At 36.7% G+C, this 17,152-nt stretch overlaps 1 protein-coding gene and 1 long non-coding RNA gene across 3 annotated transcripts in view; one reads left to right on the forward strand and one right to left on the reverse strand.

The window, feature by feature from the left end:
• Positions 1 to 17,152, reverse strand: part of LOC138175785 (transcription factor SOX-5) — a 503,395-nt gene that overhangs the window by 113,905 nt on the left and 372,338 nt on the right. The gene's annotated exons all lie outside the window — the stretch shown is intronic.
• The window catches only part of LOC138175786 (uncharacterized), a 42,545-nt gene continuing 31,872 nt past the window's right edge, over positions 6,480 to 17,152 (forward strand). The window contains exons 1-3 of one of the 2 annotated variants that reach the window (XR_011172088.1): positions 6,480 to 6,897; positions 9,474 to 10,522; positions 13,534 to 13,607. This is a non-coding gene — a long non-coding RNA (uncharacterized lncRNA). The remainder of the gene's footprint in view (positions 6,898 to 9,473; positions 10,523 to 13,533; positions 13,608 to 17,152) is intronic. The other variant, XR_011172089.1, reaches the window with a different exon arrangement.

Consider the following 17,152-nt stretch of genomic DNA (forward strand, 5'->3'; position numbering starts at 1 on the left):
GCCAGGTTCCAGGACTTCTTCAACAAAAGGACTGTCTTTCACCAGTGGACAAATCTGGCAAAACAACATCAAAACAGACAAAGTACCAGCAAAACAGCCCTGTCTCCTCAGTCCTTGGCAGCTCAGGGGGCAGGTCTCAAAAGTCCAGGGCAATTCAAAGCGGCCACCAGCAATTCTCTTAGTCTCTCTCTCTCCACGAGGTGCTGCTTCCAAAAAGATCTTCCGCCTCTCTCTAGTGTCTCTCCAAATCTACATCACCAGCTCCTCCCAGTTTAGGACTTTCTTTTCACATCAACAAGCCCATCCCACAGGTGGGATTAACAAACTCTGGGTTTTAACACAATCAATTTGAAAACCAAGGCAATACAGGGGAATCTTTAATTGCCATTACTATCACAAGTGTCCGAGGCCTTATTTGAACTGAGGTCTTCTGGACTCCAGGTCCAGCAATCTCCATACTGCACCACCTAGCTGCCCTAGTACACAGTAGGCACTGAATTGGTTGCTTGTTGACCGAATGATAGATAGCCAGTCATGCTAGGACCAGTGATATAACTATAAATTCTTGCTACTTTCCACTTTTTCCCAGGTATGTGACTTGTCATTGCATTGTTGTGACCAGTAAGTGACATAGTGGTTAGAGCACTTGGCCTGGAATCAGAAAGACCTAAATTCAATTCCAGCCTTAGATATTTACTAGCTGTGTGACCCTGGGTAAGTCACTTATTAACTCCCATTTGCCTGTTTCCTCATCACTAAAATGGTGATAATAATAGATACTACTTCCCAGGGTTATTGTGAGAATCCAATGAGATAATGATTGTAAAGTATTTAGTTACCACAGTGCCTAGCACAGAGTACGTGCTTTATAAATGTTAGCTATTCTTCTTCTACTCTTTACTAAGTAACTCTTGGTGTTTATGGGGCTTCAACAGATAAAAGACTAGAGAGAAGAAATAGAGTTGTGACTTTGCTCTCAATTCTTATCATCTTGGCAAAAAATCTCTGCTTTCCTTTCAGCTGTATGACTGTGCACAAGTCACTTAACCCATCTAAACCAAATTTTTATCATCTGTAAAGTGGGGATCATAATACTTTTTGTTGTTAAGTCACTTGGTCCCATGTGACACTTCATGACCACATTGACCATAATGTCCATGGGTTCTTCTTGGCAAAGTACTGGAGTGGTTTGCCATTTCCTTTTCCTGTGGATTAAGGCAAACAGAGTTTAAGTGACTTGCCCAGGGTCACACAACTAGTAAGTGTCGGAAGCTGGATTTGAAATTTGACTCCAGGCTCAGCTATCTCTCCACTGAGCCACCTACCTGCTTTATAAGATTGTTGTTTTTACTTCACTCTAGAAAATATTTTATTAACATCTTCACTAATGCCAAATTCCTCACTGTGACTTTATTACACATAAGGTTGTATTTGAGTGGGAGTTTCTACCAATTTCGGGAAGAACCCTACCTCTCCTAGTTCTTCTGACCCTGGTGAGCAGGGTCCCAGCTAAGCAGCTTAAATATTTATTGTGGTCTGAACAATTTCCTTCTTTAATGTAGAAGATAATGTTTTCCAAGCAACACAACAGGTTCTTCACTGACTAGACTTGCTGCCACATTTATTTGTTCTTTCCCTTACTACTATGTGCCATAAAATCATAAAAAATAATTTCTTAGGACTTCTGAGAATATGTCTTCAGAATCAGTCTGCTCTACCGAAAACATGATGACTTGGATTCCATTTTTACAGTACTTTGAATTAAAATCATTCATGCTAGAGAGAGGCAGTGAAGTGCCATAATGTTACACCAACACACAGTATTTACAGCACCAATAGTCATTATAACTATACCGGGATAGTGCTCGATCACAAATTATAACAGACTCTCCATATAGAAGACAGAAGCGAAAAACATTTGATCGGACACCAGAAAACCGAATCCCAATGCCAAGAAATCAAATCCATCATAGCAACACAGAATTTAATGCACTGCAACATAGCAGAGAGTCACACCATCCTTTAGCCTTCACACAAACCAACACAAACCTAGCTGTCACAGCAGGTGGCAAAGACCAACATTTACTTGGAAGCCTGTCTCCCTCAGATGCTTCCTCTCCTTCCATCCTGTCTAGCTGCTCTGACTCCCAGCTTCCTGTGGGCTCTGCTTCACCTTTCAGCAAACTCCTCCCCCCACAGGCTCCATGTGATTACATTTAGCCTATTAGGGGACAGGATATATCTTCAAAGCAGAGAAAGTCTTCAGATTCCCTTAGGCTTATTAAGGGACAGGGAAGACCTTCATTACCATTACACATAGTAGAAAAGAGTACTGGACCTGTAACCAGAAAGACCTGAGTAGCTGTTTCATCTTAGAATGCCATTTAACCTTTCTGTCTCAATTTCCTCAACTGTAAAAAGCAAATAATAAAAGTACCTCACCCTGCAGGTTGCTGTGATACAGCACTATGCAAACTTAAAGCTCCATATAAAATACTAGCTATTGTTATTATTATAATAATTATTAAACAGGTATAGTTATCACTGATGGCATGATGCTTAGTTAAAATTTCAAACTGAATTTGCTCCTATACACATTTTTTTCCTTGTCTCTTGGCAAAATCATTTCTCTGTAGAACCTCATTTTCACATCCAAGCAACTTTTCTGGAGAACCTATTCTTTGGTGGAAATCTTTCTATAATAAGAGATGCCTCTATGTGGCATCTGGAAATATCCCTGCCCTTAACTGGGGAGGGGGGGCGCTAACCTAACTCTCCTTCATTCTGACCCTGACTGTGTAAACAAGGACAAAAAGACTCCTCCATTTTCTGTGTCCAGCAGACATACGTTTAATTTTTTCCATATTTGTAAGATTTTTATATGTTTTTCTTATTAATTTAAAGATTTTACATACACCAATATGAGGAAAAAAATTTAAAAGAAAAGTGAAGTTTAAATTGTAATGTTGAATTTCTGTATCAGATATTAGCCATGGTAAATAATCAATGAATATTCAATGATCTAGTGCATGAAAACTAGGTATCTCACAATTTTATACATGGCTTAATATTCACTTTACTTTGTGGTTGTCACTAAAACATTATTACTTGAGCTAACCCTGGAAGGAAACTAAGAAAGCTATGATGAGAATAAAACTAATAGAAGAATTCAGAATGGACCATTACTATTTTTTTAGTTTGCGATAGTACCTGGTTTGCCTTTCTTTCTATTCATGTTCACTCATTTACATATTTTAGTTTTACCTTTATAATAATTAAATGTAAGAAACATAGCAATTCAGGTCATCACATCCATGTGGACTAATTTCACACAGCGGTAAAAGTTTTGAAAAAAAAATGCAAGGAAGAGACTGAAGAGGAAAGAAAAGGAAAACTGCTACTCTATCAAGGGTACTACATGTGTCACAGACCATCCTGCCAGATTTTTTTGATAGTTTCACACTTGGTAAACCAGATGTAGCCCTCTGAGAGCCATAAGAAGCTGTCACCCCTCTGTGGAAGAAAAGTGACAGATTAGAATCCCTGGAGAGGGCTAGGTTCGTAGTGGGAGGAGGGGTAAGAAAGGGGTCAGGGACCAGGCAACAAAGAGATGACTGCTGCAGGAAGAGGCTTCCTTGCTTTGACTTGCTAGCCTACAGGGGATTTTACTGTGAGATTCCTCCCCATAACTGGTTTAGAAGTGGACTTCCAGACTATGAGGCTTCTTCTTCCAGCTTTGGTGAGAGTAGTGGCTAATCTCCCAGTGGTATCCACTCACTCATTTCCCACTGAGGAAAAGGCCTTGGTAACTTAGACAATATGAGTCAGTGATCCTAGGGTAATGGCCATGTTATTATCCTGACATTTCTGCCTTCCAGAGTTTGACTTCAGGTCTGAGGGGTTAGTACCAGGCTGGATTCACAATTGTCTATCCCTAGGTGATTGGTATCATATGTGTTGGAAATTGTTTGCTAATGACAATATTTTCTCAATATCACAATACCTGTTATTTTAAGTACATATTCCTTCCTTCTTCCTTGTTCTTCCTTCCTTTCTCTCTCTCACTTTCTTGCCTTTCCTTTGTGGTATGAGGTCTATGTAATATGTTATGCCTAGATTTAAATTGGAAGGATATTCATTATGAACTGGAGTCCCAGCTCTGTAACAGGAAATTAGGACTATGGTGAATACTACCTCTCCCCTATTTAAAACTTCAGGTAAATGGGGCAGCTAGGTGGCACAGTGAATAGAGCACCAGCCCTGGAGTCAGGAGGACCTGAGTTCAAATCTGGCCTCAGACACTCAACACAAAAACTAGCCATGTGACCTTGGACAAGTCACTTAACCCTAACTGCCCTCCAAAAAGCAAAAAACAAACAAAAAAAAACTTAAGGTAAACAAAGTTCATTAGTGAAACAAGCAAACAAAATGTGTTTTTTAAACATTTTTTACAACTCAGAAAATAATGATATTACTGCACACAAATTTAATATGGACCTTTTGTATCTTAAGGATGTACCATAAAGGCCTTTACTGTCATTTTTGTCTCATTCCAGAAAATATCTAATTGATATCTTCATCAGAACACTTTCTTTTTCTTTTTTGCTTTTTTTGGAGGGGGGAAGTAGGGCAACCAGGGTTAAGTGACTTGCCCAAGGTCACATGGCTAGTTTTTTGTGTGTATGTGTGTTAGGTGTCTGAGGTTAGATTTGAATTCAGGTCCTCCTGACTCCAGGGCCAGAGCTCTATTCACTGTGACACCTAGCCGCCCCTAAGAACACTTTCTTAGAAGCAGCTAGGTAATACAATAGATGAAGTGCTGGGCCTACAGTCAGAAAGACCTGAGTTCAAATTCAGTTTCAGACACTTACTAGTCCTATGATGGGGCAAATCACTTAGCTTCTGTTTGCCTCAGTTTCCTTAGCTGTAAAAATGAGATAATAATAGTGCCTACCTCATAGAGTTGCTGTGAGGATCAAATAATATTTATAAAGCACTTTGCACAGTGCCTAACACATAGTAGGCACTTAATTAATGCTTATTCCATCCATCCATCTCATTTTATTATGTGGATTGGACAGTGCTAATGATGACAAACAGCAAGGGTAAACATAATTACAATTCCTCTCCTCAATGTCTTAATTATGTTGTTATACTAATTAAGATTTGCAAACAGTTAGCCCAGACAACTAACATTTAAGTACCTACAATGTCCAAGGAACTAACTATACTAAGTTCTGGGGATACAAAGAAAGAAAGAAAAGAAAAGTTCCTGCTGTCAAGGAGATCAAATCCAATGGGGGAAAAATACAGGCAAACAGCCATGTACAAACAGGTTATGTTAAGAACTAATGGGGGTAAGTCTTAGAAGTCTGGGAAAGGCTTCTTGCAAAAGATAACAATTAAACTGATACCTGATGGAAACCAGGAAAGCCAGGAGGAAGAGCTGAGAATGGAGAGTATTTTAGGGCAGAGGGGGAGCCAGTGAAATCTCTGAGTTGGGAGATAGAATGTCATTTGAAGGGACAGTAAGGAAGCCAGAGCCACAGGATCTGTGGAGGGGATATAAGGAAGTATAAGCAGCCTAAAAAGGTTAGGAGGGAGCCAGATTATAAAAGACTTTAAAAGGAAAATTCTTTGTAATAACTTTTTTTCTCAATATTCTCACCTTGATTCCTATTCTTTCTCCCCAAATCTCAGAGTGGCAGTCAGATAAGAGATGTCAGAGATACATGTATAACAGATGTTAGAAAAGACACAGAACTATTTGAGGTAATAGGACCACAACTGGGAAAGCATGAACCATCATAGCTTTTTAAAAAAATATTATTTTTACATTTCAGATCCTGTTTTGGGGATGCCAATATTGGGAATCAGTAGGCCAACAGAAAATTGGTAATGTGCTGGATTGGAAAATTTTTATACTGGAGGAATCTAGTAAAGCTCAGCTTTCAAATTTCTTGAGGACTGACAAGTCCAACAATATTCAAAACTGTGATGCATTTTTCTCTTGGAGTCTTCTCTCCCAAAAGCTCCCCCAAAATGACTGCAACATATTATCTGCATGATTATATAATCTTCTTTGAATATGATTTTCTCTGAAAGCAGGTAAGCTATCAATAAGACTCAATATAAGCAATCTTACTTTGATCCTTCTATATACAAATACATATAGGCATGGCTCATTTTATGGTGCTTTGCTTTATTGTGTTTTGCAGATGTTGTGGGGGTATTTTTGTTTTGTTTTGTTTTGTTTTTTGCAAGTTGAAGGTTTGTGGCAAACCACTGTTAAGCAAGTCTATTGGCACCATTTTTCCAATAGCATATGCTCATATCCTATCTCTGGGTCACATTTTGCTAATTCTCACAATATTTCAAGCTTTTCATGATTATTATATGTCATATTATATTATAATATTATATGCCATATTATTATATTATATTGTGCCACATTGTTATATATTATATGACATATATTATATGATCTTTGATGTTACTATTGTAATTGTGTTGGGGCACCATAAGACAGTGAACTTAATTGTTAAATGTTGTGTGTGTTCTGACTGCTCCAATAGCCAGGCATTCCCCAGCTCTCTCCCTCTACTCAGGCTTCCCTATTCTCTGAGACACAACAGTACTGAAATTAGGCCAATTAATAATCCTACAATGGTCTCTAGATGTTCAAGTGAAAGAAAGAGTTAATAGATGCCACAAACTTCACTGTTGCATTATTTTAAGAAATAGCCACACCCACCTTCAGTTAACCTCAACCACTACACTGATCAACAGCAGGCATCAACATTGAAGCAAGACCCTTCACCAGCAAAAAGATGATGATTTGCCAATGGCTCAGATGATGGTTAAGATTTTTTAGCAGTAAAGTATTTTTTAATTAAGGTATGTATATTTTTTAGACATAATACTATTGCACACTTAACAGACTATAACAAAATATAAACATAACTTTTATATGCACTAGGAAACCAAAAAATCCATGTGACTTGCTTTATTGCAATATTCGCTTTACTGCAGTGGTCTGGAACCAAATCTGCAATATCTCTGAGGTATACCTGTATATAATAGTGTAATCCTATGTTGGCTTGTTTTCCAGATTCCAACAGTCCTCCTCAACAAAATTAATTCACAAAGCTCACTCTTTGTACTTAGTAAAATAGAAGCAATTCATAAGGTTTGTAATTGTTACTAATATTCTAATTCTAAACATTGTTTTGTCCTCTTTATAAACAAGAATCTATTTTTATCCTCTTCTTCTCCAAACCCACTTATAAACAGTAAGTTTTTTTTTTAAGTGTTAGGGACAGTCCTGACTCAGACTGGCACTATGTCAGGTTCCACATTAGGAGAAAATGAGGCACTCCTGGATCATTTGAATAGTTAACAAAAGGAGGTTCGCTTTGCCCTGACAGGGAAAGGATATGAAGGATTACTGTGGAACTTTGCATTTATAAAACCCTCCCACTTTTGTGCAGAAACTTTTCTCGTAATTAGGGCAGCCTGTGATAACTGACTCTCTCCATCCTGCATGGGTAGAAACTTTTATGACTGTAGGTGAGCAGGAAGCCATTCCAACATAGCTGGGAAGTCCCATCAATTAAGGTACTGCTTGAGCCTTGCCCTACTACCACCAGCCTTGCCCCATCACCAGGTCAATCAAGTCCTGATTCTGTTACCCTTTAGGACCTAATCTACATGTTGGGGTAGGGTGTGGGAGAGGTAGAGCAAAGGAAGAACCCTGGTAGATACTGGTCCTATCACAGATTTATTGCTAGATAGAACATTTATTAAGTTCTTAATATGTGCCAAACATTATGCTAAGAGCTAGAGACTAACTCTGGTAGATATTAACCCTGTCACAGATAGATAAATAGAACATTTATTAATGTGTATCAAAGACTAAGTTAAGTACTGGGTATTTAAATGCAAGCAAAAAAGAAAAAAAAAAAAGATAGTCCCTATCTTCAAGGAATTTCTATTTTAATGGGAGAAGAAAATACCTAAAGGGAAATGGGAGGAGGGGAGGGGAAAGGCTGGTGATAAGAAGGTAGAGAGGGAGAGCCAGGAGAGGGCTGATCATGAACTAGGAGACTCATGAAATGGTGGTTTGGGCTGGGGCCTCATCAGTAACAAGAGGCTACAGGGTAGAGGGAAAGTTATAGCTGGCATTTGTGTCCTGTTTTAAGGTTTGCAAAAGGCTGTACATAGTCTAATTCCTTTGCTCCTCACAATAATCCTGTGAACTGTTATGATTTCTGATATTCTTTTCTTTCACAGCATTGCTAGCATTTGTCCTCTGTATCTTGCTAACTTTTGAATGGCGTTTGAAAAATACTTAGTGAAACTACTACAGTGTTTTGTACTGTAAATTTTAGAAGAAAAAAATAAATTATCCAGGAAAGGAGGAAAACAAATTATAAAATAATCATTTATAATCCTAATGAAAGACAAGTCAAGGCGTTCTTGTTGTACTGCTTTTGGTACAGAGAGAGCTCAAGCATTTATCCAGATGATCACCACTGTGATAAGCATGCCCCTGTTTCAGGCTTGTCATGTGTTTCCCCAAGTCCTCGTCTATTTCCTCTTTCTGTCTAGGTGGTTTGTAGTATATTCAGATAACAAGATCACTTGTTTCTACCTCCGTTATTTTCCCCATGTTTCCCCTCTTTCCTGGATTTCCTCACACAGATATCTTCCTACTATGTATAAAATTACTCCTGCCATTACCCTTTTACCCCTCCATCTGGTTCTTTTAATTGTTTCTATGTGACAGTGCCTGTCACATAAGTGCTTAATAAATGCTTTTTTTTCATTTTCTCATTCATTTTGAGACAATATGATACAGTAGCGACACTTTATAGAGAAAGAAGCTCTAGGTTCAAATTCTATCTCTGATGCTTATTTTCTGGGTCACCTTAGGCAAGTCATCAACCTGGACTTCAGTTTCTTCATTAAAAAAAAACAGATCAAGCAGTACTTATCACATTCTTGTGGTGAAGATCAAATGAGATAACAACTTAGTGTTTAGTAAACCTGAAAACACTATTTAAAAAGCTAGGGATCATCATTATTATTCATTTAGTCCTGTTAGTATATCAAAATAGAATTTGTGGAGTTGATAAAAATGATAACGCATAGTTGAAATTACTCTTATTCTAAAGGTTTATTTAGAAATCCTATATTGATTTGCTAACAGCACTCAGAGAAAATAAGTCATTAAAGTGAAAAAAGGAGAATTGTTACATCTCTTAAACCACGTGGAAGGACAGACAGGTAGACATATAGTTGTGATACATAGTGACCATGTGAAAAAAATCGGAATGACCTTTTTTGTTAATACTAAATAGCAAAAATAGGTAATCCATATGTAATACACACACATATGATTATTCCTGAAGTTGTACTAAGTGTGGATATAGAATTGTTAATCCTATTATTCATATCAATTATATTTTTAGGTTTGTTTGATTTTTTTTTTCTGGAATGGATCCACGATTTCATCTGAATAGTGAACTCCTGGTGGGGAATTCCCACAGCTCAGCACCTGCTCCGAAACTCAGAGTTTCAGAAAGTTGTCTATAGCACTGAGAAGGTAAGTGACTTACCCAGGGTCGTGCAGCCACAACATATCAAAGGCAGGACACGAGCCCAGGTCTTCTTAATGCTCAAGCCAGATCTTTAACCGGTATACCACAATGCCTCTCATTAATGACCTTAGAGGTAATTTAATTTTCAAGACATTTAAAGATATTATAGTATATTTTAAAACTCCAAAACTTTACTATTTTGTTTATTGTTTGGGTTAAAACAAAGATAAGCTCATGGTAAGAGCATGTGTGTACTTGTGTACTGATGCTTCCGTTAACATGTAATGAAACTAATATGGTGAAGCTGAAAAGGAAGGCAATACCAAAATAGCACGCAAAAGACACTGCTTGTGCTGTTCCCATTGTCCAAATGTCAAACACCTCCTGGGAACCCCAGGGGTAGTAATAACTATGTAAGCAGCAACTAACAGGTTCTTCCTAAAGGGGATTCTTAAAAACTGCTGGGCTTTGACTCTCGCCCATATGGGCTTGGAAAAGTCAGAGAAAACGTTGGCTGCACTTTTCCAGGCCTATTTGCATATGTTCTTTAGTATGCAGAATGTCTCTGTATATAATTGAATTGTTGTTTTTGCCTCTATTAATACATATGCAAATGAGTCAGTCCTGCAGCTGTGCTGTATTAATCATATGTGTGCTTCTGTCTGTCTGCCCTGCAGGCTTAGGGTCGGAGGGAGGGGGAAAGAGGGAATTCAGACTCTTAACCTACGAGAAAACTCACTCATGCAGACAGAGGTCTACTAGCAAACAGCAGGACAGGGTTGGAACTGAAATGAAGAGAGGCTGGTCATTTTTTTTACTCTGTATAGATATAGATGCCATTTCAAACTTCAGCAGGGAAATCAGCATGCATGTCTGGAGAGTTTACATTCATTCTTACTGCTAATTTCTTCCATAAAAAGGTAAAATCTGGCATCTATCCCTTCCATAAATTTATTTCTATAGTATTGATTTTCTATGGATTATCTCTTGGCTAGACAAGTAAAGATATGCTCAGACACACATGGCGCCCTGGGAAATATGAAGCATTTATCTGTGTCCTGTCATCATTATTGACCTCCTTCAGAAACCGTCAGTAGACTGATAAAAAGATGAAGTAGAGTTTTCATCCATGTCTGCCTTGAAAAACGTAGTGTGCCTACCTGCAAACGGCATCACTCTTTATCAGAGACATATGTGTGCCATTTCTACTATGACAGCAGAGTAGCTTTAATAGCTATGAAAAAAAGATTGATTTTAGTTGATACTTTGTGTGAGTTGTTCTATAAAGCAATCACATGTCATTTATCACTTTTCCCAGCTCACAGAATGCCTTCTACAGACAGGTTACTGTGGGCTGGATTCTGATGCTGTCTTAGTGTGATTCTTTGGAGATTTGGGCTTTCATTCTAAAGACATAATTACAGACACTCAAAAATCATTCAAATAAAGTTTTAAAGAATATATTACCTTTAACTTTACCTAAATTTCCAATTAGAGAATGTTTGGCTATTTAAAATGAGATTATGAAAAAAAATCAGCAGTCAGATTTCCTGACCCTCTTTATCCATAGTAATCATTCATTGGGAGAGTCATTTTTGGCTATACATATATGGAACAGGTGGCAATCACCTGCTGACCAAGATAACTGCATTAAGTATAACATGGGAAGTGAATGAGAAAATTTTTTCTTCTATATCTTAGAAGTCTTTATAATAGGAATTCTATATTTTGCTATATGATTATTATAATGATTTGTGGGGACTATTCAGAAACATGCATATTAATATAACTGAATAGAACAAGTGAACAGTAGATGGACTGCTGCCATCTTTTGCTTATGTTAATTAGAAGTCTTACAGTAAATATATGTTTTTTTTTTAACCAGTCATAGCTATCTAAAATGTTAGTAATGGAAATCTAGTTTAGCTTTTTATACTTAAGTACACTATACCTGCTTTATAATAGTAAGACTAAATTAGCTATTTTCCCAATTAAAACCATAAGTTGTAACAAAGCATTCAGCTAAGTAGGAAAACAAAAATCAAAACAAGTATGGAGCTTCTAATGAGATAATCTTATAAACCTAGTATATGATAAGATTTGCCATTATTGATCTGGTGATGCTAGGAAATGATTCACTTTATGAAAAGTTTTAGGGAATATTTCTTGAGGTTAACATGTAGGCTTGTTAAATATAAAAATACTTCCTTATCATATGTATAATACATATGTGACAAGGAATATTCTAATAAAACAATGTTTACATTTTTTTACCCCCCTTTCTTCCCCAAAGCTTTTTGGAAAGCTAAAATTACTTTAAAGTAGGTAGTTGTATTACTATGCTCATAATGAATCAAAAATTGCTCAAAAGGATTCTTTAGCCAGTTCCTTGTGGTTCTGTTGGAAGACAGAGAAGGGAACAGTCAGAAGTTAGGGATACTTGGGAAAAGGGAGGCTCTTTTTTCACTCATATCTCTAATCCACATTTCTTGTTCTATAATTCTGTAGCTTTTGCACATATAAATTTGGGATATACTAAGTTTTCATTATGAGAAAATGTTATGGAAGTTTGGAACATTTTGATTCCTGGAAATACTATACAACTAACTGGTGCTTTTGAATAAAATTTATTGGACATGTAAGAAGCCCTAGAGGGTAACCAAAGAAAAATATTTAATTAACCAATTAAAAGAAAATGATGTTCACAGTCAAAGTGTGCACTGGAAAGAATACTGGATTTGGAGTCACAGAACCTGAATTACTCAAATGGTAGCTCTGTCACTTATTGCTTGTGTGATTGCGCACAAGTTGCTTAGCTTTTCTGGGCCTTGGTTTCCTCGACTGTAAAGTGAGAAGAGAAGGTTGACTCCATAATTTTTAAGTTCCCTTTCAATTATAAATCTAAGATTCTATGAACATTAGGATTATTAGTCCAGTCTAGTTTGAGTTCGAAATAAACATGCATCAAAAATGAAGTAAATTTACCTATTGTTTTAAGGGAATTAAATTATCTATATCTCTATTCACATCTATGCATCTATTTATATATTTATATGTTTTTTGCTCTCAGCACTATCAAATAAATATAGGATTCTGATTATTACTGTTAGTCTCCATGATGTGGGCTATAGAAATACTTATATCTGTATTTCAAAGAAAAAGCATTCCTTTGAGAAGTAAATTTAACTATGAACCAAAGTATGAATGACATACCTCTTCCCAGATCTAGATGCTTAAAAAGAGAATGACAATATTTGTTTTTAAAATGGCATGAAAAAGAAATATGAAGACCAGAAAACAATTGTAATTATACTCTGTTGTGTCTTTTGATATGGCAGTGCGTATACAATATTTCTGTTTAATAAAGATTGGTCTGAATTGTTTTAATTTAATTTATATGTTACCAGGTGATTAGATAATGACAGATAGATAGACAGACAGACAAATGATGGATGGAGAGAGGAAATGAGAAATACCTGGATTCAAGTTCTGCCTGTTACACATGGTAATTTTATGTAACCACAGGTAAGGCATTTAACCTATTGGTGCCATAGATTATGCTCTCAGAGTTGTGTAGAACATCTATACATTGACAAAAATCATGTAAGATAGAAAGTATGGATGGATCTATACTGGTGAAGGAAGTACCCACACTAGTAGATGTCAGATTTGTAAACAGTCATCAGAAAAACAAACATTTAACGGACTCATTTGTATTTCTAAAGTGTTATATCTTATATAGACATTTATATATCATGTAGTCATCTGGGTGTATAATGGACAAGATTAAGTAAAAAAATCGGATAGATATCAAAGACAGGAGTTATGAATTACCAATTTTAAGTAGCTACTACAATTGGATCTTCTTTGATTCAACAATTAAATTCAACAAACATTTATTAATTAATTACTATGTCATATGATTTTACAGGAAAGTTCATTGGTTTTGGACTCAGAAGACCTGATTGTGAATCTTGCTTCTTCTACTTCCTACAGTGACATTTGGTAAGTGACTTAACCTTGCTGGTTCTCAGATTCCTCTTTTGTAAAATAAAGGGAGTGAGCAGTATGACCACCAAGATCCCTTCTTATTCAAAATTTATGATCCTACAATCTTATGTGCAGCCATTGTCCTACATACAGAGTATATGAAAACTAAGACAAAAGCCCTCAAAGAGCTTACCTTCTATTGATCAGGATGGAAAGTGTAAAAAAGGTGTTTTTTCTTTTACTATGCAAAAGAGAGTAGGGAAGAAAGGCATAACATTACAGGCATATTACATTCCTTTGGAGAGGGCTGAAGGTATAAAGGAATGAATAGACATAGAGGTCTTTAAGTAGGTGTGTCTGAGATTAGTAAATGGAAAGGGCTGGGGAGTAGGCTGAATGGAGGTGAGGTATTCCTGGCATTCTGGTGAAACTGAGCAATCCTTTCAGAATGATCTTTGAAATTATGTTCTTTTGAAGTAAGAACTATTTCTGAAACTCTGTAATTTTTCTTATGAGCCAAAGAGGCTGCTAATGTTTTCACTACATAAAAGTTTTTGCTTTGGAAGTTTTGAATTACTCATTCTGTTATGTCCCATGTTATTACATTTTTCTAACTAAGATTTAGGGATGTATTACTACCAATATTAAAGCAAATTCATACCTTTGGAGACAAAATCATAGTCAAAACACAGACTATAGACATATTTTCTCAGTGTCTTCCTAGTAGTTTTTTTTTATTTCTTCTCTGCTATATAATATATATCAGTTATTTTTCTATCCTTCACTTTTAAAGGATTGCAATATCACAGGTTGAATTTTTCACAAAAATAAATGTATAAGACCTTTTGTGTAACATGTTTTAACATCATTCTAGGAAAAGCATTTCCTTTTGCAACTTCACAGTGACAATCGATGTCTGTTTTTGAAACGAAACACAGGAGACTCCTCTAACTTTCCTCTATCCCTTTCCTACAGACTCCTCCCAAATCCTTTGATGTTTGACCTATAAGCTCAGTAGGATCATTCAAGAAAGGCAACCGATTTTTTTTTTTCTACATTCCTAATTCATTTTTGGATTTTCTTTCCTACTTCTTTTATCTGTATCAGTACTACTTTTTCTGCTTTTACTCGTCTATTATGACCAGTTAATCAGGACTGTAGTTATTCCCCAGAATCATTCCAAGAGGATGATAATGTTAGGCTAATTGTATAGCCCCTATGGCTTCCAAATTGCTCGTAGTATTTATTTCTCACTAAAACGATCAGATATAATTGCAGATTTTCAAAAACAACATCATTTGACAAAGTCTTTTATAATATTCTTGTGGATAAAGTGCAGAAAAATGGGACAGATAACAGTAATTAGGTAGATGCAAAAACTTGTTGAATGACCAAACTTCAAGAAAAGGTGTTAATGGTTCAGTGTCAACTTAAAGGGAGAAATTTATCAGGGATCTGCGTTTGGCCCTGTGCTATAACATGTTTTATCAGTCACTTGGGTAATGGTATATATGGGATGCTTATCAAATTTGCAGGTGACATAAAGCTGGGGTGTGTGTATGTGTGTTGGGTGTGTGTGTGTTTGTATGTGTGTGTGTGGAGGTGGGAGTGGGATGTAACATGTTAGATAATAGAGACTGGATTCAAAAGGCTAGAGTATTGGAACAAATGATGAAATTCAGTGAAAATTTAATATGGAGGAAAGTCAATACAAATAAATTTAAAGTTCTCATGAGTACAAAAGCTCAACACTATACATCTATAGGATAGTGTAAAAATATGGCTAGGCAAAATTCTGTCTGAAAAAAAAGATGTGGAATTTTACTGTTCATCAAACTCAAATGAGTCAGTAGCATAAAGCCACCAAAAAAACTTATGCAGACTTTAGTTACTACTGAGAATCAAGTCAAATCATTAAGTGTTTATTAAGCAAAATATACATACAAGCAAAAGAAAATCACAGAGGCAGCTAGGTGGCGCAGTGAGTAGAGTGCTTGCCCCGGAGTGAGGAGGACCTGAGTTTGTATCTGGCCTCAGACACTTAACACACACACACACACACACACACACACACACACACACACACACACACAAACCTAGCAGTGTGACCTTGGGCAAGTCACTTAACCCCAATTGCTCTCCCAAAAAAGAAAAGAAAAGAAAAAGAAAGTTATTGTCCTCAAGGAGCTTACATTCTAAAGGAGGAAGACAACATATAAAAAGTAACTAAAAAACAGGAGGGAGATGGGAACGTTACCCCCATGGGAGCATTTAGCAAAGCAAAGGGAAGCATGATAGGCCCTTTATCAAAAGGTGTCCAGCTCACAGGTAGCACTGAAGGCCAGGAGCTAGGCTTCTGCTCTCCTGAGGACACAAACCAGCCCAGTTTTGCTCTGAGCTGGTGATGCTGGACTGAGACAAATGACTTCCTACCCCCTCACCAATCTTCTGGACCCACAAGCAGAGAGCACAAGACTGGTAAGGAGGGTTGGGACACACCACTTCCCAATGCTGAGTTACCTCAATTGTGCAAGGAATACAATAACCACCTCACCAGAAATATGGCCCCCTTACTTTTATGCCTGAAATCAAGCATAAGTCACAACAACAGGGTACATGTAGCCATTGGGGGTCATGTTGATAGCTAGAATGTTGCCATTCAACTTTCTGATGACCTGCCTTCATCAGCAGGCCTGTTACTTTGCCTGGATTCATTCCCCAATGGTTAGTATAGTCCTGCACGCTCCTCTCCTCTCCAACCTCCTTTCACTGAATTACAAATTCTTGAAGAACAAACCCCACAATCGTCTGTCCTTCATTTCCATCCCTCTCAATGCTTGTTCAGAAATGATTTAAACCACATGGCCTCTATTTGGTGATTTCTGACACTAATTATGTAACAAAGCTAGAATGAAAGGAATATATACATAAAGTGTGTGTGTGTGTGTAGGCAGTTAAGATCTGGTCCTAGCCTTTATGGGGCTTACAGTTCAGTAAGAAATGTATAGAAATATGCAATATTATGCAAGAAATATGAAATAAAATGCATTTATAAAAAGGCTAGAAAGAGGTTTTTTTTTGTAAATTTGGTATGAAAACAGTATTTATAGGATCTGAAAGTTAAAATGCATCATAGAAAATTGTTTTGAAAACTCAACTAAGATTTGTGAAGGAAGGGAAGTGACTTAGTCCATGTCACACAGGCAGCAAGTGGTAGTTGGCCCTAAAACTGAGGCCCGATGAAACCTCAGGACTCTTTACTATACCACACATTTTGGCAACAACTTTGCCATACTTGCTCACTAGCCTGCAGTGTCAGTGATGGGGAAAACGATTTTACTTGACAGAAAATGGAAGAAAATTCTAAAGAAAACATATTCCTTTGAACCAAGTCCTCAGAAAATGAGAGCCTTAAAAAAAATCATGAAATTATTCCTTTACTTAATTGTTGGAATACTGCTTGTTTTAAAGAATTAGTTCTTACATGATAATCTGATGGCATCTTTTTCAAAAAATGTTTTTACTTTAGACTATATATCAGGGAAAATTTTGCTATTAGA

The sequence above is a fragment of the Petaurus breviceps genome, unplaced genomic scaffold, assembly GCF_028583685.1.
Source record: "Petaurus breviceps papuanus isolate PSGF00001 unplaced genomic scaffold, PetGlider_PUasm1.0 79, whole genome shotgun sequence".
In the NCBI taxonomy this organism is placed as follows: Eukaryota; Metazoa; Chordata; class Mammalia; order Diprotodontia; family Petauridae; genus Petaurus; species Petaurus breviceps.